Consider the following 26,882-nt stretch of genomic DNA (forward strand, 5'->3'; position numbering starts at 1 on the left):
CTCTGAAGACAGATCAGTGGGCCGGGTGCATGTGGGCAAATCCAATTTTTTCTTCCCCTCTTGGCAGGAGCTTCCACATATTCTCTCCATGAGTACAGAGAAGCCTGCCAATGTTGACATCCGAGGCTGAGATCATAGGCTCCAGTTTAGCTGGGAGTCAACCCACTCCCAGCCTGCTAGGTCTGTGCTAGCGTTTTGCAGACAGGGAAGCTAGGCTCAGACAGCAGCAGCAGCTTCAGAAAAATCCACCCGCTGCAGATGGATTCTGGTGACCATTGATGGTGAGCTCCACTATCAGTCCTTCGGCCTGCAACTCTACTGATCATGACACCATCTCCATCCTGTAAGTGGGGAAAACATGGCTGGGAGGGGCCTTTCCATTTCACCAGAGATCCATGACAGCTATGAGTCTAGCCACATCATCTTAGTCAGTGTTCTACTGCTGTGAAGAGACACCATGACCATGGCAACTCTTACTGAAAAAAACATTGAATTGGGGCTGGCTTTCAGTTTCAGAGGTTTGGTCCATCATCAGCATGGTGGTAGGCAAGCAGACATGATGTGAGATCTGCAAGCAGCAAGAAGAGAGACTCTGGGACTGGCTTGGGGCTTTTGAAACCCTATAGTTCACCTTACAATGGCATGCTTCCTTCAATAAGGCCATGCCTCCTAGTCTCAAGTAGGACCATTTCCCAATGGCCGAACATTCAAATATATTAGCCTATGGGGGCCATTCCTACTCAAACCAACATGCACGCACGTGCGCGCACATACACACACACACACACACACACACACACACACACACACACACACACACACGTGTGTGCAGAAGCTTGAGGTTTTTCTCCAGAAGCTTGATGTCTTTTAGGACTGCAAATCTCATACCATATAGCTTGGGTTGACTCCTTGTCTCCATCATTTACGAAGTTTCAAGTGGATTGGCCTTTAGTTTCTACCCACAGGCATGGGTGTGAGCGGAGTCTGGGGCTGCAGGCCACACCTCCGGAAAGTAGACTGCCTACCTGGCTGCACCAGAAGTGCTGAGCCCTGGACCCTCGAGCCTTCCTCTGTAGGCTGTGCCTCCAATGAGTTTAACACGAATTCTGGAGCTTGTGCTGCTACCACCGCAAAGGCAAATGATTAGAGACAGGCATGAGTCTCTATATTAGGCTTCACATCTCATCCCCAGCCAACAGATTATACGGAGTTCTAAGGATAGAGACCGTCGGTCATTTCATAGTTCGGATTGCCCGACTCTGGTCAGGTGACATGATTGTTAAAATTAAACCTTTTCTCCCTTAAACAACCTTTGTCAGCATATTTTATCACAGCAACAAGAAAAGAAAACACTAAGGCAGGGGGTCAGCTGCCTATTGGAGGGAGACTTGTGTCTCACTCACTACCATCCTGTCTCAGTTAGGGTTTTACTGCTGTGAGCAGATACCATGACCAAGGCAACTCTTATAAGGACAACATTTAATTAGGTTGGCTTACAGGCTCAGAGGTTCAGAGTTCATTATCATCAAGGGCAGCGTGTAGGCAGGCATGGTGCAGGAGGAGTTGAGAGTTCTACATCTTCATCTGAAGGCTGCTAGCAAAATAATTCCCAGGCACTAGGGTGAAGGTCTTAAAGGCCATGCCCACAGTGTCACACCTACTCCAACAAGGCCACACCCACTCCAACAAGGCCACACCTCCAAACAGTGCAACTCCCTGGGCCAAGCGTATGCAAACCATTGACACATCCCTTGCACCTTTACCTCATTCTCTGAATGTCTGGACTCAGTCGATTCTTGAAACACTGAGTCTAGCTAGAGTCTGCTAGTGTCAATCTTACATTCCTTCAGGGCATCTGTGCTCCCAGGGATCAGCTTTTTTAAATATGGATTCTGAGAACAAAACTCTAGTCCCCATGCTTATGCAAGCACTTCAGCTGCTGAACCCATCTCCCCAGACCGTGGTCAGCTTTTCTAGATTGCACATACAAGTCACATGGCTTCAGGGACCTGCTTCGACACTTGTCTTCCTACTCCCAGAAACGCTTATTTTCTGAGGACCCACCATGCTGGGCCCTGCCAGGTCACATAGCATGACAGAGAGTGAAGAGGGTCACCCTGGTGGAGGAGCCCTCAGATGTTTGCAGAGGAGGCAGCCGGACCCTTACAGCTCCAGCAGCTCCACACTTCAGAGAAGACTGTTCCCGGGGAAGGAAGAGATGGCTGCTGTGCTTTCAGTCTTGACCTGGCTTTAGCATCAAGATGCCTCCATGTATTAAAGCGACCGACACTCCCAAAGCCCTAGACAAAACCTGTGCTCGTTTTAGCCTGCAAATGATTCACGGTTGCTCTGTGTGGGTTAATTCTGCATTGTTTGAATGATCCACTGCCTTTGAAAGCCATAGCACTATAAGGAGGAGGGCATCTAGTTAGCAGGAAGGGAATAGAGCAAGGGAGAGCAAAGTTTAAAGAGATCTCTAGGACCAGACTGAAGGCAATCGTCATTAAATGAAAGAATTGCCCAAGGCCGTTACAAAACAAGAGATAGGATGGAGGAGAATATTTTCCCTGACATCACTGAAGGATGAACAGGAGCTGACCCATCTGTGCTGCAAACAGAGGTACTGGACAGCTCTTCAGAAGAGGGGGCCCTGCCAGCTGCTACTCAAAGTAACAGTGGTGTACCTGCTGCCGCAATGTGTCTCAGAGGCCACCAAGCCCCCGTCTAGCCCAGTCACCTGTCAGCTTAGTTATGTTACGAAAATTAGGCCTGTGCTAAGGCAATGAGCCTAAAGAAGAGTATCAGGGCACTGGGGAAGCCTCGGTTGGCAAAGGATGCTCTGTGAGGACCTGAGTGGAACCTCAGAACCCACATGGAAAAGCCAGGCAGGGTAGTGCACGCTTCTGATTCTCCAATTAAGGAGCCCAATCAGTGAGTTCTAAGCTTGACAAGAGACCCTGTCTTTAAGAATAAAGTTGAGGACAGCAGAATGATTGACTCAGAGGGTAAAGATTTTGGCCACCAAGCCCAAGTTCCATCCCTGAGACCCACCTGGTGGAAAAAGAGAACCAAAGCCTTCAAGTTATCCCCTCCGGTCTTCGCATGTCTCTATGACAAGAACACACAAGCCTCCCACAAATGAATGACTGAGTCAAAATGATAGTCAAAAACCAAATACATAAGGAGGAGAGGGATAACGAGTGATAGATGAGAAAGATAAAGACAACTTGCACACACACACACACACACACACACACACACACATGCACATGCACACACACACACACATGGTCCTACCTATATATACATGTACACACACAACACACATATACAACACATATACCCAAAACACATGCACAATTAATACACACAGAATAAACACATACAACACATATATACTTACACATATACAATATACACAACACACAAACACATATACAACACATGCACAACACATATATACACAACACACATATACAACACACACATACATACAATACACATATACAACATATACACACAACACATACATACATATACATATACACAACACACACACAACACATGCACAATTAATACACACAGAACAAACATACACAACACATGTATACATGCACATATACAATATACACAACACACATAAAAACACATGCATAACTCATATATACACAACATACATAAATACATATACACATACATATAACACACATATACAACATATACATACAATACACATGCACAACACATACATATATACAACACATACACAACTCATACATACATACATATACATACATAATACATATACACACAGCACATACACACAGCACACATACATAATATACATACATAACACACAATACACATACACACACAAACACAACATACACATATACAACACATATATAACACATGCACACACACATACAACAAGTATACAAATTAATAAAAATATTAAGAGGAAGTCTTCATACATGGGAAGGCCAGGAGAGGGCTATCAACCAAGACCACTTGGCATGGTCTATCAAGGACAAGATCATGCATGGGGAGGCCCCATGGAGACCTCTGACCACAAACTGCAGAAAAAAGCAGACAGGTAAAGCTGGGGCTACATCCCCAAGGAGACAATATAGCCCTTCTCAAACTGCCTCCCTCACAGAGAAAGTGAAGCTGTACCACAGCCTGGCTGCTGACTTCTCTCCAGTATCCTTAAAGGATCCTCAGGGAGCCTGGTGACTAGAACAAGGAGTAAGACATACTGGCCACTGCCTGAGAAGCCCCGTTATCTTGAATCCCCACAACCATCTCTGGTTGGAACCAGTTGATGAAAAGCCTTAGTAAGATAGGTTTTACAGACTCCAGGATCAGACTCTGATGGTGATGTGTGTGACATGTGGAGAAGGTGGCCTCGCTGCTGGCCTCTCTGGGTTCACAGTGGTGGCTGTGAACCCTGTTATGGAGTAGAATCTTTGACACAGGTCTGGGATGATGCCTTGCCTGCTGAATGCACAAGTGGGAGCTTCCTGGAAGTGCAGCATACGCCTAGCATGACAGGGTTAAGATTGTCCATGAAAGTGTGGCTTGAACGTGACTCTATGTGTGCCCCTGGCACATCTGAGACAAGGCTGAGTGTGTGAGTTTAGAGAGGGCTTGCCCAGCATCCCCTAAGGCTCTAAGTTCAGTTCCCAGGACAAACAAGAAGATGAGGTAGGGAGGAGATAGATGGGAGGGAAAGAGGCTGGGACAATGGCTGAGGGGATAAAGAGTTTACCACCCAAGCATGAGGACCTGTTCTTCTGTCCTCCAGAACTGATGTGGGCAGATGCAGAAACATACATCTGCAATCCCAGTGACTCCACAGCAAGGTGAGAGGCAGGGACAGGAGAATCCCTGGTAGATTGTGAGGCAGCTAGCCTGGTGTGGGCAGCAGGGAACAACAAAGATGCCCTGACTCAACCAAGACAGAGGCTGAGGACAAAACCAGAGACTGTCGCCTAACTGCCACTGCCACACACGAGTGCTGTGGCATATGTGTGCCAGCATACACGCAACCTCTAAAGCAGGGGAAGGGAGGAACACAAGAAGAAAGGGATTGGAAAGAGAAGAATGGAGAGAGGCTACTCATGTAAGATCCTGTTCTTGGTGAACCCATGCAAGTAGCACTGTCCTGGATCTTCCCATCTATGATTAGTGACTTCCTTTCTTGATATATCTGTGTATGTGTTTGTGTGGGTGAGCATATGGGAAAGCTGCCTGCCTGCCTATCTATCAATCCATCCATCCATCTATCTATCTATCTAACTCTCAGACTGCCTGTCCATCCACTCATCTATCCACCTATCTGTCTGCCTGCCTGCCTGCCTGCCTATCCATCTGTTTCCCCGCCCACCTGACTATCTATCTATCTATCTATCTATCTATCTATCTATCTATCTATCTATCTATCTATCTATCTATCTTTCCTTCTCTTTCTTTCTTTCTTTTTTTTTTATTAACTTGAGTATTTCTTATATACATTTCGAGTGTTATTCCCTTTCCCGGTTTCCGGGCAAACATCCCCCTCCCCCCTCCCCTTTCTTATCGGTGTTCCCCTCCCCATCCTCCCCCCATTGCCGCCCTCCCCCCAACAATCTAGTTCACTGGGGGTTCAGTCTTAGCAGGACCCAGGGCTTCCCCTTCCACTGGTGCTCTTACTAGGATATTCATTGCTACCTATGAGGTCAGAGTCCAGGGTCAGTCCATGTATAGTCTTTAGGTAGTGGCTTAGTCCCTGGAAGCTCTGGTTGCTTGGCATTGTTGTTCATAAGGGGTCTCGAGCCCCTTCAAGCTCTTCCAGTTCTTTCTCTGATTCCTTCAACAGGGGTCCTATTCTCAGTTCAGTGGTTTGCTGCTGGCATTTGCCTCTGTGTTTGCTGTATTCTGGCTGTGTCTCTCAGGAGAGATCTACATCCAGCTCCTGTCGGTCTGCACTTCTTTGCTTCATCCATCTTGTCTAATTGGGTGGCTGTATATGCATGGGCCACATGTGGGGCAGGCTCTGAATGGGTATTCCTTCTGTGTCTCTTTTAATCTTTGCCTCTCTATTCCCTGCCAAGGGTATTCTTGTTCCCCTTTTAAAGAAGGAGTGAAGCATTCACATTTTGATCATCCGTCTTGAGTTTCATTTGTTCTAGGCATCTAGGGTAATTCAAGCATTTGGGCTAATAGCCACTTATCAATGAGTGCATACCATGTGTGTTTTTCTGTGATTGGGTTACCTCACTCAGGATGATATTTTCCACTTCCAACCATTTGCCTACGAACTTCATAAAGTCATTGTTTTTGATAGCTGAGTAATATTCCATTGTGTAGATGTACCACATTTTCTGTATCCATTCCTCTGTTGAAGGGCATCTGGGTTCTTTCGAGCTTCTGGCTATTATAAATAAGGCTGCGATGAACATAGTGGAGCACGTGTCTTTTTTATATGTTGGGGCATCTTTTGGGTATATACCCAAGATTGGTATAGCTGGATCCTCAGGCAGTTCAATGTCCAATTTTCTGAGGAACCTCCAGACTGATTTCCAGAATGGTTGTACCAGTCTGCAATCCCACCAACAATGGAGGAGTGTTCCTCTTTCTCCACATCCTCGCCAGCATCTGCTGTCACCTGAGTTTTTGATCTTAGCCATTCTCACTGGTGTGAGGTGAAATCTCAGGGTTGTTTTGATTTGCATTTCCCTTATGACTAAAGATGTTGAACATTTCTTTAGGTGTTTCTCAGCCATTCGGCATTCCTCAGCTGTGAATTCTTTGTTTACCTCTGAACCCCATTTTTTAATAGGGTTATTTGTCTCTCTGCGGTCTAACTTCTTGAGTTCTTTGTATATTTTGGATATAAGGCCTCTAACTGTTGTAGGATTGGTAAAAATCTTTTCCCAATCTGTTGGTTGCCGTTTTGTCTTAACCACAGTGTCCTTTGCCTTACAGAAGCTTTGCAGTTTCATGAGATCCCATTGGTCGATTCTTGATCTTAGAGCATAAGCCATTGGTGTTTTGTTCAGGAAATTTTTTCCAGTGCCCATGTGTTCCAGATGCTTCCCTAGTTTTTCTTCTATTAGTTTGAGTGCATCTGGTTTGATGTGGAGGTCCTTGATCCACTTGGACTTAAGCTTTGTACAGGGTGATAAGCATGGATCGATCTGCATTCTTCTGCATGTTGACCTCCAGTTGAACCAGCACCATTTGCTGAAAATGCTATCTTTTTTTTCATTGGATGGTTTTGGCTCCTTTGTCAAAAATCAAGTGCCCATAGGTGTGTGGGTTCATTTCTGGGTCTTCAATTCTGTTCCATTGGTCTATCTGTCTGTCTCTGTACCAATACCATGCAGTTTTTATCACTATTGCTCTGTAATACTGCTTGAGTTCAGGGATAGTGATTCCCCCTGAACTCCTTTTATTGTTAAGGATAGTTTTAGCTATCCTGGGTTTTTTGTTATTCCAGATGAATTTGCAAATTGTTCTGTCTAACTCTTTGAAGAATTGGATTGGTATTTTGATGGGGATTGCATTGAATCTGTAGATCGCTTTTGGGAGAATAGCCATTTTTACTATATTAATCCTGCCAATCCATGAGCATGGGAGATCTTTCCATCTTCTGGGGTCTTCTTCAATTTCTTTCTTCAGAGTCTTGAAGTTCTTATTGTACAGATCTTTTACTTGCTTGGTTAAAGTCACACCGAGGTACTTTATATTATTTGGGTCTATTATGAAGGGTGTTGTTTCCCTAATTTCTTTCTCGGCTTGTTTCTCTTTTGTGTAGAGGAAGGCTACTGATTTATTTGAGTTGATCTTATACCCAGCCACTTTGCCGAAGTTGTTAATCAGCTTTAGTAGTTCTCTGGTGGAACTTTTGGGATCACTTAAATATACTATCATATCATCTGCAAATAGTGATATTTTGACTTCTTCTTTTCTGATCTGTATCCCCTTGACCTCCTTTTGTTGTCTGATTGCTCTGGCTAGAACTTCAAGAACTATATTGAATAAGCAGGGAGAGAGTGGGCAGCCTTGTCTAGTCCCTGATTTTAGTGGGATTGCTTCAAGTTTCTCTCCATTTAGTTTAATGTTAGCAACTGGTTTGCTGTATATGGCTTTTACTATGTTTAGGTATGGGCCTTGAATTCCTATTCTTTCCAGGGCTTTTATCATGAAGGGGTGTTGAATGTTGTCAAATGCTTTCTCAGCATCTAATGAAATGATCATGTGGTTTTGTTCTTTTAGTTTGTTTATATAATGGATCACGTTGATGGTTTTCCGTATATTAAACCATCCCTGCATGCCTGGGATGAAGCCTACTTGATCATGGTGAATGATTGTTTTGATGTGCTCTTGGATTCGGTTTGCCAGAATTTTATTGAGTATTTTTGCGTCGATATTCATAAGGGAAATTGGTCTGAAGTTCTCTTTCTTTGTTGGGTCTTTGTGTGGTTTAGGTATAAGAGTAATTGTGGCTTCATAGAAGGAATTCGGTAGTGCCCCATCTGTTTCAATTTTGTGGAATAGTTTGGATAATATTGGTATGAGGTCTTCTATGAAGGTCTGATAGAATTCTGCACTAAACCCGTCTGGACCTGGGCTCTTTCTGGTTGGGAGATCTTTAATGACTGCTTCTATTTCCTTAGGAGTTATGGGGTTGTTTAACCGGTTTATCTGTTCCTGATTTAACTTCGGTACCTGGTATCTGTCTAGGAAATTGTCCATTTCCTGCAGATTTTCAAGTTTTGTTGAATATAGGTTTTTATAGTAAGATCTGATGATTTTTTTAATTTCCTCTGAATCTGTAGGTATGTCTCCCTTTTCATTTCTGATTTTGTTAATTTGGACACACTCTCTGTGTCCTCTTGTTAGTTTGGCTAAGGGTTTATCTATCTTGTTGATTTTCTCAAAGAACCAACTTTTGGTTCTGTTGATTCTTTCTATGGTCCTTTTTGTTTCTACTTGGTTGATTTCAGCTCTGAGTTTGATTATTTCCTGCCTTCTACTCCTCCTGGGTGTATTTGCTTCTTTTTGTTCTAGAGCTTTTAGGTGTGCTGTCAAGCTGCTGACATATGCTCTTTCCTGTTTCTTTCTGCAGGCACTCAGCGCTATGAGTTTTCCTCTTAGCACAGCTTTCATTGTGTCCCATAAGTTTGGGTATGTTGTACCTTCATTTTCATTAAATTCTAAAAAGTCTTTAATTTCTTTTTTATTTCTTCCTTGACCAGGTTATCATTGAGTAGAGCATTGTTCAATTTCCACGTATATGTGGGCATTCTTCCCTTATTGTTATTGAAGACCAGTTTTAGGCCGTGGTGGTCCGATAGCACGCATGGGATTATTTCTATCTTTCTGTACCTGTTGAGGCCCGTTTTTTGACCAATTATATGGTCAATTTTGGAGAAAGTACCATGAGGAACTGAGAAGAAGGTATATCCTTTTGCTTTAGGATAGAATGTTCTATAAATATCTGTTAAGTCCATTTGGCTCATGACTTCTCTTAGTCTGTCTACATCTCTGTTTCATTTCTGTTTCCATGATCTGTCCATTGATGAGAGTGGGGTGTTGAAATCTCCTACTATTATTGTGTGAGGTGCAATGTGTGTTTTGAGCTTTAGTAAGGTTTCTTTTACGTATGTAGGTGCCCTTGTATTTGGGGCATAGATATTTAGGATTGAGAGTTCATCTTGGTGGATTTTTCCTTTGATGCATATGAAGTGTCCTTCCTTATCTTTTTTGATGACTTTTAGTTGGAAATTGATTTTATTTGATATTAGAATGGCTACTCCAGCTTGCTTCTTCCGACCATTTGCTTGGAAAATTGATTTCCAGCCTTTCACTCTGAGGTAGTGTCTGTCTTTGTCTCTGAGGTGTGTTTCCTGTAGGCAGCAGAATGCAGGGTCCTCGTTGCGTATCCAGTTTGTTAATCTATGTCTTTTTATTGGGGAGTTGAGGCCATTGATGTTGAGAGATATTAAGGAATAGTGATTATTGCTTCCTGTTATATTCATATTTGGATATGAGGTTATGTTTGTGTGCTTTTCTTCTCTTTGTTTTGTTCCCAAGACGATTAGTTTCTTGCTTCTTCTAGGGTATAGCTTGCCTCCTTATGTTGGGCTTTACCATTTATTATCCTTTGTAGTGCTGAATTTGTAGAAAGATATTGTGTAAATTTGGATTTGTCATGGAATATCTTGGTTTCTCCATCTATGTTAATTGAGAGTTTTGCAGGATACAGTAACCTGGGCTGGCATTTGTGATCTCTTAGGGTCTGTATGGCATCTGTCCAGGATCTTCTGGCTTTCATAGTTTCTGGCGAAAAGTCTGGTGTGATTCTGATAGGTCTGCCTTTATATGTTACTTGACCTTTTCCCTTACTGCTTTTAATATTCTTTCTTTATTTTGTGCGTTTGGTGTTTTGACTATTATGTGATGGGAGGTGTTTCTCTTCTGCTCCAATCTATTTGGAGTTCTGTAGGCTTCTTGTATGCCTATGGGTATCTCTTTTTTTAGGTTAGGGAAGTTTTCTTCTATGGTTTTGTTGAAGATATTTACTGGTCCTTTGAGCTGGGAGTCTTCACTCTCTTCTATACCTATTATCCTTAGGTTTGATCTTCTCATTGAGTCCTGGATTTCCTGTATGTTTTGGACCAGTAGCTTTTTCCGCTTTACATTATGTTTGACAGTTGAGTCAATGATTTCTATGGAATCTTCTGCTCCTGAGATTCTCTCTTCCATCTCTTGTATTCTGTTGGTGAAGCTCGTATCTACAGCTCCTTGTCTCTTCTTTTGGTTTTCTATATCCAGGGTTGTTTCCATGTGTTCTTTCTTGATTGCTTCTATTTCCATTTTTAATTCCTTCAACTGTTTGATTGTGTTTTTCTGGAATTCTTTCAGGGATTTTTGTGACTCCTCTCTGTAGGCTTCTACTTGTTTATTAATGTTTGCCTGTGTTTCTCTAAGGGAGTTCTTCACGTCTTTCTTGAAGTCCTCCAGCATCATGATCAAATATGATTTTAAATCTAGGTCTTGCTTTTCTGGTGTGTTTGGATATTCAGTGTTTGGTTTGGTGGGAGAATTGGGCTCCGATGATGCCATGTAGACTTGGTTTCTGTTGCTTGGGTTCCTGCGCTTGCCTCTCGCTATCAGATTATCTCTAGTGTTACTTTGTTCTGCTATTTCTGACAGTGGCTAGACTGTCCTATAAGCCTGTGTGTCAGGAGTGCTGTAGACCTGTTTTCCTGTTTTCTTTCAGCCAGTTATGGGGACAGAGTGTTCTGCTTTCGGGCGTGTAGTTTTTCCTATCTACAGGTCTTCAGCTGTTCCTGTGGGCCTGTGTCTGGAGTTCACCAGGCAGGTCACTTGCAGCAGAAAAGTTGGTCTTACCTGTGGTCCCGAGGCTCAAATTTGCTTGTGGGGTGTTGCTTACAAGCTCTCTGCAGCGGCAGCAACCAGGAAGATCTGCGCTGCCCTTTCCAGGAGCTTCCGTGCACCAGGGTTCCAGATGACATTTGGTGTTTTCCTCTGGCATCAGAGATGTGTGCAGAGTGCAGTCTCTTCTGGTTTCCCAGGCGTGTCTGCCTCTCTGAAGGTTTAGCTCTCCCTCCCATGGGATTTGGGTGCAGAGAACTGTTTATCCGGTAGATCCCTTCAGGTTCTGGTGGTGTCTCAGACACAGCAGTCCTGCTGCTTTTGGGCCCTCCTCCACGGGAACCCAGAGGCCTTATACAGTTTCCTCTTGGGCCAGGGATGTGGGCAGGGGTGGGCAGTGTTGGTGGTCTCTTCCGCTCTGCAGCCTCAGGAGTGCCCACCTGACCAGGCAGTGAGGTCTCTCTCCCACGGGGTTTGGGAGCAGAGAGCTGCTGCGGGCTGGGATCCGCGGGTTTGGGACTCCCCTCTTCCTTTCCTTCTTTCTTTCTTTCTTTCTTTCTTTCTTTCTTTCATCTATCTTCTATCTACCTATCCATCCATCCATCTATCTTACAAACATGGAGGCAGGGTTACTCTTGTTCCTGCTTCTCCACATGTCCCAGACCAGCTGGCCTGCAAGCTTCCAATTGATTCTCCTATCTTTGCCTCTCATCTTACCACAGGAGTGCTGGGACTAAGGATGTCCACCACAGCATGCGGCTGAGGCTCTTGCACAGTAAGCTCTTTACCCTCTGAGTCGTTTCCCCAACCCCCCCATCTCATCTCCACAAACTGGGACACTGGTTCTGTTGTTCCCCTATTTTGCAAATGGGGAAACTAAGTCACACAGAAGTTTCATAACTAACCCAAAGTCACACAGCTGTGAGAAATGAGTCTATAATGTGCATGCAATATCCCTCCAGACCCTACTCTTCACTGTTCTTCATTTTAGGGTACCTGCATCTTTTACAGAAAAACAAAGTTCATGTCGGAGCAGTGACTGAGGGAAAGGAGGACATCAGGAATGTGTTAAACCCAAGAGTCTCAGAGAAAAACTAGTTCCACGATTAGCCAGTTAGCCATATTTAGTTAGTACTAGCCAGGAAAACAGACACTAAGTCCATACTAGGATTCCCAGAGAAATGGTCCATGAGTCACTTTTTGTAGAAGCTTAAAAAGGCAAACCCACAAGGATACATATTTCCTACCAGACCCAATCAGGAGCAAGCACATATCTTGATGTGATACCTGCCTACGGACATTCTACCTACATGCGATCAAACACGCCTGGTGCAATTGGGTCAAACAAACTTGTTTAGGGGAGTGAAAGCATGTGGCTTGTTATCTCACAAGGACCAATTCCCCCCCACCCCACACCCATTCTGGGAAGTTATCTGTCCTTGGATAAGTGGAACTCACAGGTTAGCTTTAGTTAGTCCTTGCAGGTGTCCTACAGTATGGTCCTTCTAACAAATCAGCCCACCGCCTTACCAGGCTACTTGCAAGAAACCCGCTAAGGTCTGGCTTCTTGGCTGCTGATATCCCCTCATAGGGGGTCATTAGTTACCTCCTCCTGCATCTCACAGTCGTTCGTACGTACATAATTCTGCCATCATTTCATGTGTGTCTCAGGAAGTACTAGAGTATAGTCCAGGAAAGGTTAGCTGAAGGGGATCTCCATCTCTGAGGCTTTGGGGACGCTGTCATCCATGCTGAATGAAGATTTTCAAACATAGCTGCTTACTCCTCTAAGTAAGCTCTCATGATGATCTGTAAGAAAACTCACTAAACCCGTTGATTCCTCAAGTTGATTTTTGGTAAAGTCATAATTTATTTTGTTGTTGAGCTCTTATAAGAAGGGAGTAGACATTTCTTTGTGTCTTCCTAGGGAATCCATTCACCCAACAGGGAACACACTGTCATGTTTAAAGATCCCACTGGACTGCCCCCAGCTTCTGTTCTTGAGTGGCTTTTTGACTTAGCATGTGCTCCCTCTGCTCCCTTATTTGTAAAGGTCACAGGGTCAGAGGTCATCAGGGGGCTGGGCTTCCCATATTGACTCTGCAAGTCTTGACCTCATGCTAGATCTGAGTAGTCCCACGTCTGACATCTCCTGGGAGGTGGTCCCTAGAAGCCCACATTCCTCAGGCCACAGACAGAGGCTCAGTGTAGGCAACTGACTTGTGTCTTAGGTAAATGCCCCTGAGAGACCTTATAGGGTAAGGGAGAACAGCTATCTAAGTAACCACCTTCTAGGCCATTCGGTAGCTAAACTCGCAGGCTGTGCTTCCCACAATACCAAGGGCTATAAAACCCTTGTGTGATGATCTAGACTTCCCAATGATTAAAGACAAGATTAGCAATGAGATAGATAGATAGATAGATAGATAGATAGATAGATAGATGGTATAGATAGATGATAGATAATGATAGAGATAGATAGATAGATGGTAGATGATAAATATATATAGATAAATACATAGATGATAGATAGATAGATAGATAGATAAATGATTGATAGATGATAGAGATACATAGCTAAAGAGAGAGATAGATGATAGAGATAGATAAATAGTAGATGATAGATAGATATAGATATAGATAAATACATAGATAGATGATAGATAAATGATAGATAGATAGATGATATAGATAGAGATGATAGATATAGATAGATAGATAGATAGATAGATAGATAGATAGATTAAAAAATATCCTAAAGCCACAGTTTACACTTGACACCAAGAGCTGACTGTAAGATTTTCAGAAACATGTGAATTAGATGTTCAGTGTGGCCACAGTTAAGAATTAAATTATATTTGCATAAATCATACCAAACCAAAGGCAGTGATTGTTTTACCATGTGTCCTAGTTTCACGTTTGTACTGTTTAAAAAAAAAATATCCTGACAAAAAGCAACTTATGCAAAAGAGGTGTGTTTGGCTTGCAGTTCCAGAGGGAGGCAGGCCAACCAGAGACCTGTCTTTAAAAAGAAAGGGAGGAAGGAAGAAAGAGGGGGGGAAGGGAGGGAGGGAGGGAGGAAGGAAGAAAAGAAAAAAGGAAGGCAAAAAGAAAGGGAGGGGAAGGGTAAGTTAGATGATGGCTGAGGAACACCACCTAAGGTTACCCTTTGGCCTCTTTCTCTCGAGGTGCCCCATCGCATCCCTGTGGGATGCTGTGGAGGGGTGTGAAAAAGGGCCATAAGCTGTGTAGCAGTAGCTGGCACCCATCAGGTACTAGGAGTTGAGTGGACATTGGTGAGGCAGCAATGCCAATGTTAGGCACCAGGGCAGACAGAGTGCCTAAGTCCACTGCATATCAGGATCCCAGAGGGTGAGGCACATTGGAGAAAAGCCTCAACCAGTATTTATAGGAAGCACTGCAGATTCCCACATATCCCTCTCTCCTACAATACCCCAAGTTTGTTGGGGAGGACTCTTTCCAAGTTTCTGGGATGACAGGGCCCCAGGGTGCTGAGTCTATAAAGAAGGTCTGAAGAGGATTCTTCCATAGCGAGGGTAGAGGAGGTCAGTCATCACATATCTGAGCAAGTCCAGAACCCTGGTAAAAACCACAGGTGGAATCATCTGGAAAGTTCTCTGGCTAGGTTCAAGCTTGCAAAGAGCATGTTATCATCCATTAAAGCCACTCCCCAGTCTCAGAACAAAGCCTTTGCTAGGTAGCAAACCTGCTGCTGATCCCACATGTGACAGTTAATATTGTCAGCCTGACAGGATCTAGAAACAGGTAGGAGACAAACCTCTTAGCATGCCTGTGTGAGAGCTTGTCGTTGGTTTAACTGGGGTGGGGCGATCCACTTAGCCGTGTGCACCATAGTTGCCCATGCTAGGGTCCTGATTGGAAAATATGAGCCAAGTACCAGCATTCATCTGTAACTTAAATTTGTTCAAATCCAATTTTTAATGATGGTTCTTAAATGCTTTAATCTCCCTTTTAGCCCACCACCCATCAGAAGTAGTGGGGAAAAAAGAATATGGGGGAAGTGGACCTCTTTAGAAAGGTTCTTTGGAGCAACTCCCATCTGTGTTGTCTGGAATTCGGAAGTCCAGTTCACAGGTCAGCAGGCAGCGGCAGCTCAATCCACTCACAGACACTTCGTGGATACCAGCAGCGCAGTTCAGTAGAGTTGGGACAGCAAACGTGAGTCAGCAGTGGTGGCGCTACCTAGCAGAGACAGCCAGGCCTCAGCCTCGGTACGAGTCAGCAGGAGGGACCATGAGGGACACCAGGAGAAATTCTAGGATATGCCTCTCTCAGGGAAGCAATGATCAGTGAAGCCAGGAGACCCACAAGCATTGCACAGCTAACTGTACCAGCAAACCGAGCTCTCTGCCTCTGTCATTGCCCATTGAGTTATACTCTCCAGACATCACGTGTCCTCCACGGGTCTTGTCTCAGCTGACAGCACTCAGCCAATCAGCCCAAGTCTGTGGAAGTGGCAGAAAACGTTGCAGCACACCACCAGAAGTGCATGTCCCGCTGTGGAGTCCCAACAAGTGCAGCTTGTAAGGGGGACCAAAACATGGGTGTCTCATTAGCAAAAACCTTCATCATGTGTGCTCTCACGTGCTTGCTTTAGCAGACCATCCTTTCACCTGTGTCTGCTCCAGCTAAACGTTCCTTAGCTGAACGAGTCTGCCTTAGCCTTTCACCTGTGTCCACTTCAGGAAAACACTCCTTCACGTGTTTGCCCCAGCGAAACAGCATCCAACACAACTGACTCTCTCCAAAGAAAGTCAGTTTCCACTCCATTCATCTCTCTGCTTCCGGGGTGCAGATGCAACATGCCCCACAGTTCTACCTCTGTGCCTTTGTAGCCATGATAGACTGTACCCCCAATCTGTGAGCCCAAATAAACCCTTCCTCCCTTCAGTGGGCATTTCATTGCATCGATAAGGTAAGGAACTAATATGCCACCCCAACCCACTTCAATAAAGAGAGTCAGGACATGGGATGGCATATGAGCAAATGCCTCAACCTTGGAGAGCCTTGGTGGCAAGAGTATGCTGGGCAACGTCACTCAGAGCTCAGCTGAGCTCAGCCCTCTGTGGGGAAAGGACTTATAATGTTGAGCAGTGAGCGCTGGAAAGTCGGACATGGCCGAGACCAATGAACTAAGTTTTTAATGTGTGCAAGCCCCAGCCCTTTCATGATGCTCCTCCAGGTAGTGAGGCCTGTAATATGTCACGGTGGCCCCTCCCTGAAGATGTCCAGGCAATAGAAAGATCCATCAAGGGTCTCTTCTGTGCCCAAGCCAGTACCAGACATATGTACGTATCCAAGCTGGCCATCTCTTTTTAGAAACACCAAACTAATTTTCTTCAGGCAATGTCAGGGCCATGTAGATAGATAGTGGTATCACTGGCTGGACTCTGTAGGCCTGCACACAGTACATGTGTCCCTGTATTCATACCTGAGTGTGGCCAGTACAATGGTAAGTAGGTGTATCTGCCACCGTAACAAAACTCCTAATCAAGGATTCCATACTGGCAGAGAAGGCATGGCTGCTGGAGCAGAGGGTCACTGGTCACTCTGCTGCCACACTTAGGAAAGAGAACATGAACGGAAATAGAGGCTGGATTATAAAACCTGAAGGCTCACACACACAATGACCTATTCAATTATCAAGGCTCCGCCCCCTAGAGGTTCCACAACCTTCCCAAACAGCACCACCAGCGAGTGACCAAGGGTTCAGACGTGCAAGCCTATGGGTAACGTGTCACATTTAAACTATGACAGTGAGGAACACTCCCAAACCTCTTTCACTCTCTCTTTGGTTTGGCTTTTTGCCAAGAGAGCAGGGGAAGAAGGCTAATCTGCCATCAGCGAGGAGGTAGAGCCTCCCACACTGAGGAATCATGAACAATCTGCAGAATCCAGCTTGGGCTTCCTCTAGCACAAGCATCAATGGAAAACTCAGTCCCATTTTCAGGAAACCCAGTCATTTGTCATGGGCACAATGTGTGATCAAGAAAGGCATCTCCTTCCGTCCTCTAGCACCACATAATTAATCTCCTGGAACAGCTGCAGACCCTCGAGCCCTATCTGTGGGAAGCAGGGCACGTGATGCAGGGGACTGGTCTTCAGATGACCCGGTGGATCAGCCTCGCGCAGAATGAAGGGCCGGAAGCCGGAGATTGCTGTGCCTCCAGAAGTCACCTGTGAGCCTGAAGTCAGATCGCCAGAAACCAGTTCAAGCAGGAAACCCCGTATCTACAGGGGAGGGGCATCCAGAGGGTCTGAGGATGCAAATAGCCCTCTGCTGCAATGCTCACAAGTTTTGAACTGGAAGGAAGCTCGGAGAGAATGGACCATTTTGTTCTGCTTCTCGGAGCAGCTGAGAAATGACCTCACTGCTCACTGGACATCCTAGTGGCAACTTGGGAGTGGAACCGGGGATTTCTGCCCTGCACACAGCTCCTGATCACACAGTCAGAACCTTCATCCTCCACCCAGAGGCCTGCACGACAACTCAGGAAGCACCAGTTGTGTGCAAGACTCCGCACTAAGCGCATGCGGGTCACAGCTGACGAATGAATCATCGCACAGAAAATACGTAACATGTGTTGTGGTAAAAAGCACGTGTAATCAGGCACCACGCTTTGTCTCCGGCTGGAAACAAGCTGAAGTTGAAGGGCTTGCCAGATAGAAACATGGAGAAGTGGAGTCCCAGGGAAGAAGAGTCCCCGTCTCCCCTCCGTTTCTCAGCCCATATCTTTTCTAAGTATAGCTTTGCTCCAAACAAACGTTTCTGGTCTTCATATACTTCCCCACGCAGAGCCGCGTCCTCACATCTGGTCAGCAACACTGCTGGTCCCATCCTGAGGATCTCGGACTCCCCCAAACTCCCTGGTGAATGGGAACCAGGTGTGCTGGGGATTACTTCTGTTCCAAAACTCTAGACCCCAATCCCAGCTCCTGGCCCAGACCTGTGTGTTGCGGTAAAAATAAAAAAACAGTGGAACGGTTCCCGCGCATACCTTGGCAGTCGCTAGTTCCGGCTCCAACGGGCCATTGGAACTAGTGCTAATTTATCACAGATTAGTATCTCTCTTCCTGCTAGCCGCAAAGTCTCTGGTTCCAGCCACCCAGAAAAATCAAGACTCAACAAACTGTAACCCAACAATCAGATTTACATGTTAAATTCTCAATCCACAATACATCACACGGTAAACTTACAACCAATTGATAAGGATATAAGCTGCCCACCTAGATAAGATATAATTTGCCCATCCAGACAACACAAAATCCTGTACACATCCACCCCTTAAGAATAGCCATAACAACCTGTAATATGTGCAGAGAGGAATCTTAACATCTGCCGCCATGTTCTCTTGGTTGCCTCCTCCTTGCTCCAGTCTCCTCCTCCTCTCTAAAACTTTTCTCCTGCCCATCCTTCCTTCTCACCCAATGACAAGCCTCATTCTATCCTGTACCTGCCTTCACCTGCATAATGACATCAACCTATACATATGCGTACCATAGACTTAAAGCAAAGAATGAAAGGATGAATGAGTGAAGGATGGATGAATGAATGAATGAATGAATGAAACCCACAAGACACAAAGCCCAAAGGCTCTGGGGTTTCTTGTTATCTCTTACCAGGCCAGGGTGTCCTTAGGAGTCCTGAGCACAGGCTCACATTCCAGGAGGGTAAAGAGCCTTCTCACAGAAGCCTCCTCTACGGAGTTATCAAAAAACAAAAATAGCCTTACTAAAACTCTCTCCCCATGGTTGTTCTCTTAAAGACTGGCAAAGTCCTTGGCTTCTGGTCTTCCCTTCTGAGAAAAGAAGGGCTGTGGACATGGCTCACTAGGCAAAGCACTTGCCATACCAGCAGGATTACCTGAATTCAAATACCCAGAATCTATATGAATCTAGCTTTCACATGGTTGAATGTAGCCATAATCCCAGCACTTCTACAGTGAGATGGAAAGCAGAGGCAGGAGAGTAGCCACAAGCTGGTGTACAACTAACCCGATGTATGCAACAGGAACAGCAGAGACACTGATTCATGGGAAAGTGAGGACCAACATCTCAGTATATCCCCTGCCTCTGCCAACCGGGTGCTCCTAGCCCCAGCATGGACAGCTCTATCTGGGATTTTGATGACATTTGTAGCATGCATATTAAGCCGCCAATCCCAGTACTTAGCTTCCAGGACCTTTCCATTTCTGAGAAGGCATGAACATGCCCATATTGCCCAAATATTCTCTCCTAAATCAGCTAACAAAGTGGGCTAGCAGGAGTAAGGGCAGAAAGTAAATATCATAGACACCATGAGACCTTGTTAGAGCATCTGATGAAAGCTATAACCTGGGTACTGGCTGACGTGCAAAGAAAGAGCAATCTCAGGCTAGATATGCCTCGGCAGGCTGTGATTCGGGAAATATGAGCCAAATAAGCCCTTTCTTCTTTTGGTCATGATGTTTCATCACAGCAGTATAGAAATCCTAACTAAGCCACATTCCAATATGGCTGCCTACAGTAGGACACCAGATCACCCAAGCTCTCCCACTTTGGAGCAGCATCATGAATGCACAGGGTCATCCACCTGCAGTTCTCCTCATAAAGCTCTTTGAAGGGTGGTCCCATAGCAGGCCTCGTGTCTGCTCACATGCCTTTTATGTTGTTATACTCTCCAAGAGTCACATGACCCAGTTCCAAGGCAACACTGGGATACACATCCAGACATTTCAACTCTGCATTTCAGAGCTCCGCAGGCCTCTGCCTACAGCAGAAGCAGGAGCCATAACAAATTTCAGGGTCATGCTGCCTTCAGGCTTCATCCCTTGGGTCCAGTCCAGCCAAGGTTTCCCTGGAAACCTATCTCTATGAGCACCTTCCCAGTCAGCTTAATGCCTTTAGCATTTGACTTACGTCATAAGTCCCTGGGACCCAAGACTATATTGCCACCTGCCATGTTAAAGAGAAGGTTCTTTTCTATTTTGCTTACCATTTACAAGACACAGGCCTAGACAATCAGCACAACTTCTAAAAGTTGATTTGTATTCTGTCAACCTGGGTGTTCGTAACAAACTCCACCTATACATCGGCAATGAGCATCTGGACCAGGCTGAGATCGACAACTCATTTCTCATAAGCTGCATCATTCTGAGCAAACTGGAAAGACACCACAGAAAGCCAGAGAGAGACTAGAGAAAGAGACGAGCAAGCCCTTTCTCCCAGCATCCCTAGAGAAAGCTGCATTGCCTTTCAGAGGGCTCTTGGGCAAGCAGCACCAACATTGAGTCCTGTATGTCCCTGTGTGGATGGGTTCCAGACACTAGGGAAGCATCTCTCAGAGATACCTGTCTGGAAAACTTTGCACCTTGGGTGCAGTGATGTTTCTGCCTAGCCTGAGCCCATACAGAGTTTGTCAGATGAGCAACAGAAGAGGACATGCCAGGGGAAAGAGAAAGCAGTGAATCATCCAGTGAGCTTGGGTGATCAGAGGAGACAGAGGGCAGCATTCCAGAAAGATGCACGTGTGTGCACTTGGGTCCCGTAGCTACAACAGTGACAGGAGCCTTCCTAAAATTATGTTACAGGTGAGATATTGGCTGTGCTCTCTGGAATATGAGAAGTGAAGCATGTTGTATCTGCATAATATCTTTGCCCCCTCCAGCCTCTTAGTCCCTGTAGCATCCTAGAGTAGGGATCACGACAGCAAGGCCTCACCCTCTTGGGATCCACAGACAGGAAACAAAAGCATCAGGCTGGCATGATTGACACCCTGGGGAGGGTGTGAGAGCCTTCTGTCTCCGGAGAGATGTAAACAATATCTACCCATCCTATTAAGATCCCAATAATAAGGCAGATTCCACCAAAGTTCAGTTTGGGAGCTCTAAATTTATTGAGCATACTTACAGAGCATTACTGAGGGATTATGTATAAGAGCATGGGTGACCTCAAGGCAGCCATGCTGGAAAATTCACCAGACATGGATAAGGGGTTCCTTAAAACCGCAACCCCTTTAGTTTCCCCAGCCTATATCGCCTGGTACCACCCAAGCCCCTGAGGCCACATGCAGTTAGTGCAAAATTGAATAGCAGTGTTTTGAGGAGGTGGCTGCAGTCTCAAGCCTGACCCTCCTCATCCCTTCTCTTCTGAGGGAAAGTCAGCAGCCTACAGTCCTGCTCCTGGGTGTGGGCTGCAAGCAAGAACATCATCAGCTCAGGCTTCCAAAGATGACAGCTGTGAAGAGGACTTTATGTGAGGGTGGGGTAGGTGCCAAAGACCAAAATGAATAGAGGTCTGAGCCTGTGAAAACTGTGTCCTGGGAGAGAGCAGTTCTGGTGGGAAGTAGTCAAGAAGGGCAGGGGAGGTACATCTGAGGCCAGGGTAAGGGACAGGTAGAGGGACATAGTACCCGGAGACAACAGAGATGTCAGCTGCTTGCTCACTGAAGACCCTGTAGAGAGAAATGTTGTAACAGCATGAAGAGGGAAGGGGTAGTATCTAAACAGGATAATAGGAGAAAGGAGAGGACCTGAGGACGCTTTTAAAACACCTACCCAGAGTGCATTTAGCAGACTGTCAGATGTGGGTCCTACCCCACCCCCTTTTCTCCAGTTTCTGGTCTTCTGTACTTCTTGGATGTTCAATTCCCTGTCCATCCCAGGGAAAGACCTTGGCTATCTGTTAGACCACCAACCACCAGCATTCCATTAGAAGGGGCAAAGGAGGCTGGAGCAGCTGAGGGGCCCTCTGTAGGATCTTACTGTGCACAGGAAAGCAGAGTTTCAGTAGACCCCTGCCACAGAGGCTCTGTGGCTACTCTGTGGGTGAGCCTCTCACACTGTCTTCTCAAGCTTCAGAGAAAGAGGCTGGAAGAGGAAGTGTTTGAGTCTCCTTGTTTTGACTCCATTTCAGGGCACCATCCTTCAATACTTAGTAGTCTCAACTTAAAATTCATCAGCAGGCTCTTGCATGGGCTCAGCCCACACTGAGTAGCAAAAGAAGAAAGAGCCACTCCTGTAAAAGGAGCTTTTATTCTCCTATTATAATTGTTGTCTTACAGGTTTTCTGTTTAATAAGCTCAAAGTTACCCCTTCTCACCCTTTCTGATATCTGGTTGACTGGTTTAACTCAGCTGTTAAACCTCCTCACCAAGCTGACTGACTCAACCTGGTTTCTCTGGGCTTCTGGCTGAATTGCTCTGCTTGGCTACAAGTTAGTTGGCTGTCTGTTCTGATCTTCTGGCTCCTTCTCATTCTCTGGCTCGTTCTGTCTTCATCTGTGTCTAGCTTGTCCTCTCTGAAACCTCTCTCTGTAAAACTTTCTGGGTAAAAACTGCCTCTGAATTCTACAAGCTGAACTGCCATGCACTCAACTGCACTGCACTGCCCTGACTCTCAACTCTTTGACTCACCCCAACTGACTCAACTCAACTCCTCCACACTGAACTCAACTGACTGACTATAGAACTCAGGGATCTGCTTGCCTCTGCCTCCCAGAATTAAAGGTGTGTCTGTATTCCAACCAGATTATACAGACCTAGGAGGTCTTTAGATATGATCCGTTTCCACAGCAGTCATGTGGTGATTAAAATTCTTTTACACACTCCTAATACTTTCATAACAGTTTTCACAGCAAGGACGGGTCTTGATTCCGAAAAGCTCGGAAATATAGGAAAACACACTCACATACATACACTCCCTATACTCTTAGCTCACTGCTCGTAGTTTAATGTGTTCTGTGTCCATCAATGGACAGCAGTATAGATACATGGCATTCGGGGTATGCCTTAGGCTTGTACTGCTGTGAACAGACACCATGACCAAGGCAACTCTTATGAGGACAACATTTAATTGGGGCTGGCTTACAGGCTCAGAGGTTCAGTCCATTATCATCAAGGCGGGAACATGGCAGCATCCAGGCAGGCATGGTGCAGGAGGAGCTGAGAGTTCTGCATCTTCATCTGAAGGCTGCAAGCAGAAGACTGACTTCCAGGCAGCTAGAATAGATATTAAAGCCCACGCCCACAGTGACGCACCCACTCACTCCAACAAGGCCACACCCACTCCAACAAGGCCACACCTCCAAATAGTGCCACTGCCTAAGCCAAGCATACACAAACCATCACAGGGTGGCAGGTGTTTATTTTAACCCATTAGAAGCAGGGTTTTCTGCCCTTCACAACCAGGCCTGGGATAGCAACTTGTTGGGAGTTTAAGATGGAAGGATCAAAAGTTCAAGGTTTTCCTGGAATACAGAGCAAGTTTAGTGTTGGCTAAAGCAAGTTAGCAAGGCCATGCCTCAAAATAAAAAGTGCAATGGTAGCGGAGCCCATATGAGGACATAGATCAGTGATAAAATGCTTATTTAATATGTTCAAGGCTGAGGAGTCAATCCTCAGAACAACAACAACAAAAAAGTAGCTTTTCCCCTTAGTATGGGACAGCAAAGGATGGAGGCATAGTGTCTCTTCTGTGAACCTTTGGAAGGAACTCTTGGTTTTCAGATTGATAATTAATTGCTTGATTAAGTGGGACCAGACCTCACTTCTGCACCCTGAGATGTGAAGTGCAGGTTTGGGCCTCTCAGTTACATCACCCTGGAGAGAGACATCCTGAATGTTTCTTGGAGTCCAGATGCGCCTCCGGCCAGGAGGTCCCCTGGGAGCCACGGCTGAGCCTGAGACAGTGAATACAAAGTAGCTACCCTTGCACAAGGAAGACTCAGTGAATGAACCTCACTGGCTAAGGACCAAAGTCCCCATCAAACAGGCCAACAGATGGGGTGGGGATCTTTTCAGTGATGCTGAAACCGAACGAGACACTGGGGCTCTCAGCATCTCAACAGAACATGACTTTTCTGCTTTGATTACCCGTTGCTTTTTATACATTTTGAAACCACAAGGTGACGTGTCTCACTTTTGTTTCCCCTTTTTCTTTTTCAAACAAAATGTTTCTGGTTTGTTCTAGAAGTTTTCTGGTAGACACTTTAGGGTCTTTCACACATAGCATCTATCTTCTGCAAACACAGATATTTTTACTGCTTCTTTTCTCCTTATATCACCTTTCTTTCCCTCAAGTGTCTCACTGATCCAGCTAAGACCGCAAAGTCTATACCGAACATGAGTAGAGACAACAGCTCTGTCTTCTTTAGGGTTTTTAGGGTTGCTTTGAATTTTTCTCCATTTAGGATGATTTGGCTATGGTTTTGTTGTATATAGCCTTTATTATGTTGACATACATTCCCTCCAACCCTATTCTCTCTATAACTTTTAAAATGAGGAAGTGTTGGGTTTTGTCAAAGATCCTTTCTGCATCTATTGAGATGACTGTGTGATTTTCATCTTTAAGTCCATGGGTTGATAGGAACGGTAGAAAATTAAGAAAAGCTGTGGAAGATATACATACATTTTGAAACCATAAGGTTTCACAATTCTGAAATTATATATATATATATATATATATATATATATATATATATATATAGTATGTGTGTTCATGAATTGCCAAAGAACAAAATTAATTTAAAAAATATCACCCTTGAGACGCACAATACAATATTTAATTTGTTTGTTTTTCTTTTTTTTTTTTTCCGGGGCTGGGGACCGAACCCAGGGCCTTGCGCTCGCTAGGCAAGCGCTCTACCGCTGAGCTAAATCCCCAACCCCTGTTTGTTTGTTTTTCAATACACTGTTTCTCTGTATAGCCTTGGCTGTCCAGGAACTGGCTCTGTAGACCAGGCTGAGAACACAGAGATCCACCTACCTCTCCCCATGTGCTGAGATTAAAGCGGGTGCCACAACCACCAGACTAAGAATATTTAATTTTTTTAAGGCATTCTATCCTCTGCTGCTTTTCAGGAAAGTCTGAGTAAGATCTACATTCACTTTTCTTTAAGGATTTGGTAGCATGTATCAGTAAAAAAAACATTTCTTTCTTTGGGGGTTTTGGTTACTGCTTCAATCTCTTTACTCACTATAGGTCTACTGAGATTTTCTATTTCAACTGGAGTAAGTCAGTTTTGTCAGTTGGTTTACACTGTGGTTTGAATGTGAAATATCCCCGAAAGGCTCATGTGTCCGGCTGGCAGCACTGTTTGGAAGGTTATGAGGTTCTCAGGTGAAGGTTGGTCATCTAGATGTGCTGCTGAGTTTGTTCCTTGTGAAGGACTGAGAATTGCACACCCTGGGAAGAAAATTCTGTCACAAGGGAAGGTGAAGTGACAGCTGACACATGTAGGGCCACTGACAGAGTTGCTAGAGATCTGAGGCTAGGGACAAGAAAGCAGCAGCTCCCTGGAAGTTTAAGTGGCAGAGATCTTAGGGGGTCCCTGACAGAAAGTAACAGTTACAGATCGGAAGCAGATACACCAACCAGATACGCCTTATTGTAGAAGTAGAGATCTTAAGATTCAAGGACAGAAAGTAACAGAGACAGAAAGCTGACAGAGTGAAAGCAGCAGTTACAGATTGACAAAGAACTAAGAAGCACCAGCTAAAGGGGTAGGGGGAGATACATTACAGGAGGAGGGAGAGAGGGGCCAGGAGGGTGGATGCCACACAAAAACTACAAACTCTATTAGTATAGACAGACAGCTTCCATCAAGGAGATGAGAGGGGAGCCCAGTGATGAGAGCCAACCAAGTGGATCTGGGAGTGACTTTTTATAGGCTCCCAGGGGTAAGTTCTCCTCCCTTCCCCAGGCTATCAGAAGTTTCTATCAGCAGCAATCTTAAGGGATTGGCAGGTGGGTGAATCCAGGGGGCAAGAAGCAACTCTCCTTAAAGGGCCAGGTCCCTGTTTTCCAGATAGACCCAAGGTCCCCTGACTCTACTTCAGGGAGGTTATGGAAGCTTTAGGAAGTAGAGCCTTGCTGGAGGAAGTGTGTCCCAGGGGCAGGCTTTGGGGTTTTGTAAGCTGCTCCACTTCCTATTTTTCTCCCTCCACTTCTTCCTTCTGCCATGCTGGCCATGATGAATATAGCCCTTCTATAAACCCTTTATTCTGGACGCTGCTTTTTGTCATGGTGTACTACAACAGAAGAGGAAATAGTACAGTGCGCTTCTAGCATTACGTCCACTCACAGGTGATCAAACGTGCTGATGATGTACATGGCTAGTGTTCTTATGAATCTTCTAATTTAGCTTCATGTAGTTTAATTGTGAATGACATCCCCACTTGGGACTTAGTTTGCTTTAGCTTTTGTATACCCTTTAAAATATAAGGTTAGAGCGGCAGACTCCTCTTCTGTTGTGTTTGGGTGTTTCTGTTTGTTTTGGGATAAGGTCTATGAAGCCCTGGATGACCTGGAACTTGCTGTTTAGACCTGTTTAGACCAGGCTGGCCTTGAACTCATAAAGACCTGCCTGCCTCTGCCTCCTAAGTGCTGATGTTAAAGGTATGTGCTACCCCAGCGAGGTCTGGTGGTTTTAGACCATTACTTGAGACCTCTATTTCATCTTTATCTCTGTAAAGA

General features: G+C 45.1%; 1 long non-coding RNA gene across 1 annotated transcript; it reads left to right on the forward strand.

Moving 5' to 3' along the window:
- The first annotated feature begins 143 nt into the window (after positions 1–143).
- LOC148003682 (uncharacterized) lies at positions 144–18,416 on the forward strand. The gene is made up of 2 exons (XR_015629078.1): positions 144–343; positions 15,386–18,416. It is a non-coding gene; the product is annotated as an uncharacterized LOC148003682 (long non-coding RNA).
- The last annotated feature ends 8,466 nt before the right edge of the window (positions 18,417–26,882 follow it).

Source organism: Rattus norvegicus, chromosome 9 (assembly GCF_021556685.1).
Source record: "Rattus norvegicus strain SHRSP/BbbUtx chromosome 9, alternate assembly SHRSP_T2T, whole genome shotgun sequence".
Lineage (NCBI taxonomy): Eukaryota > Metazoa > Chordata > Mammalia > Rodentia > Muridae > Rattus > Rattus norvegicus.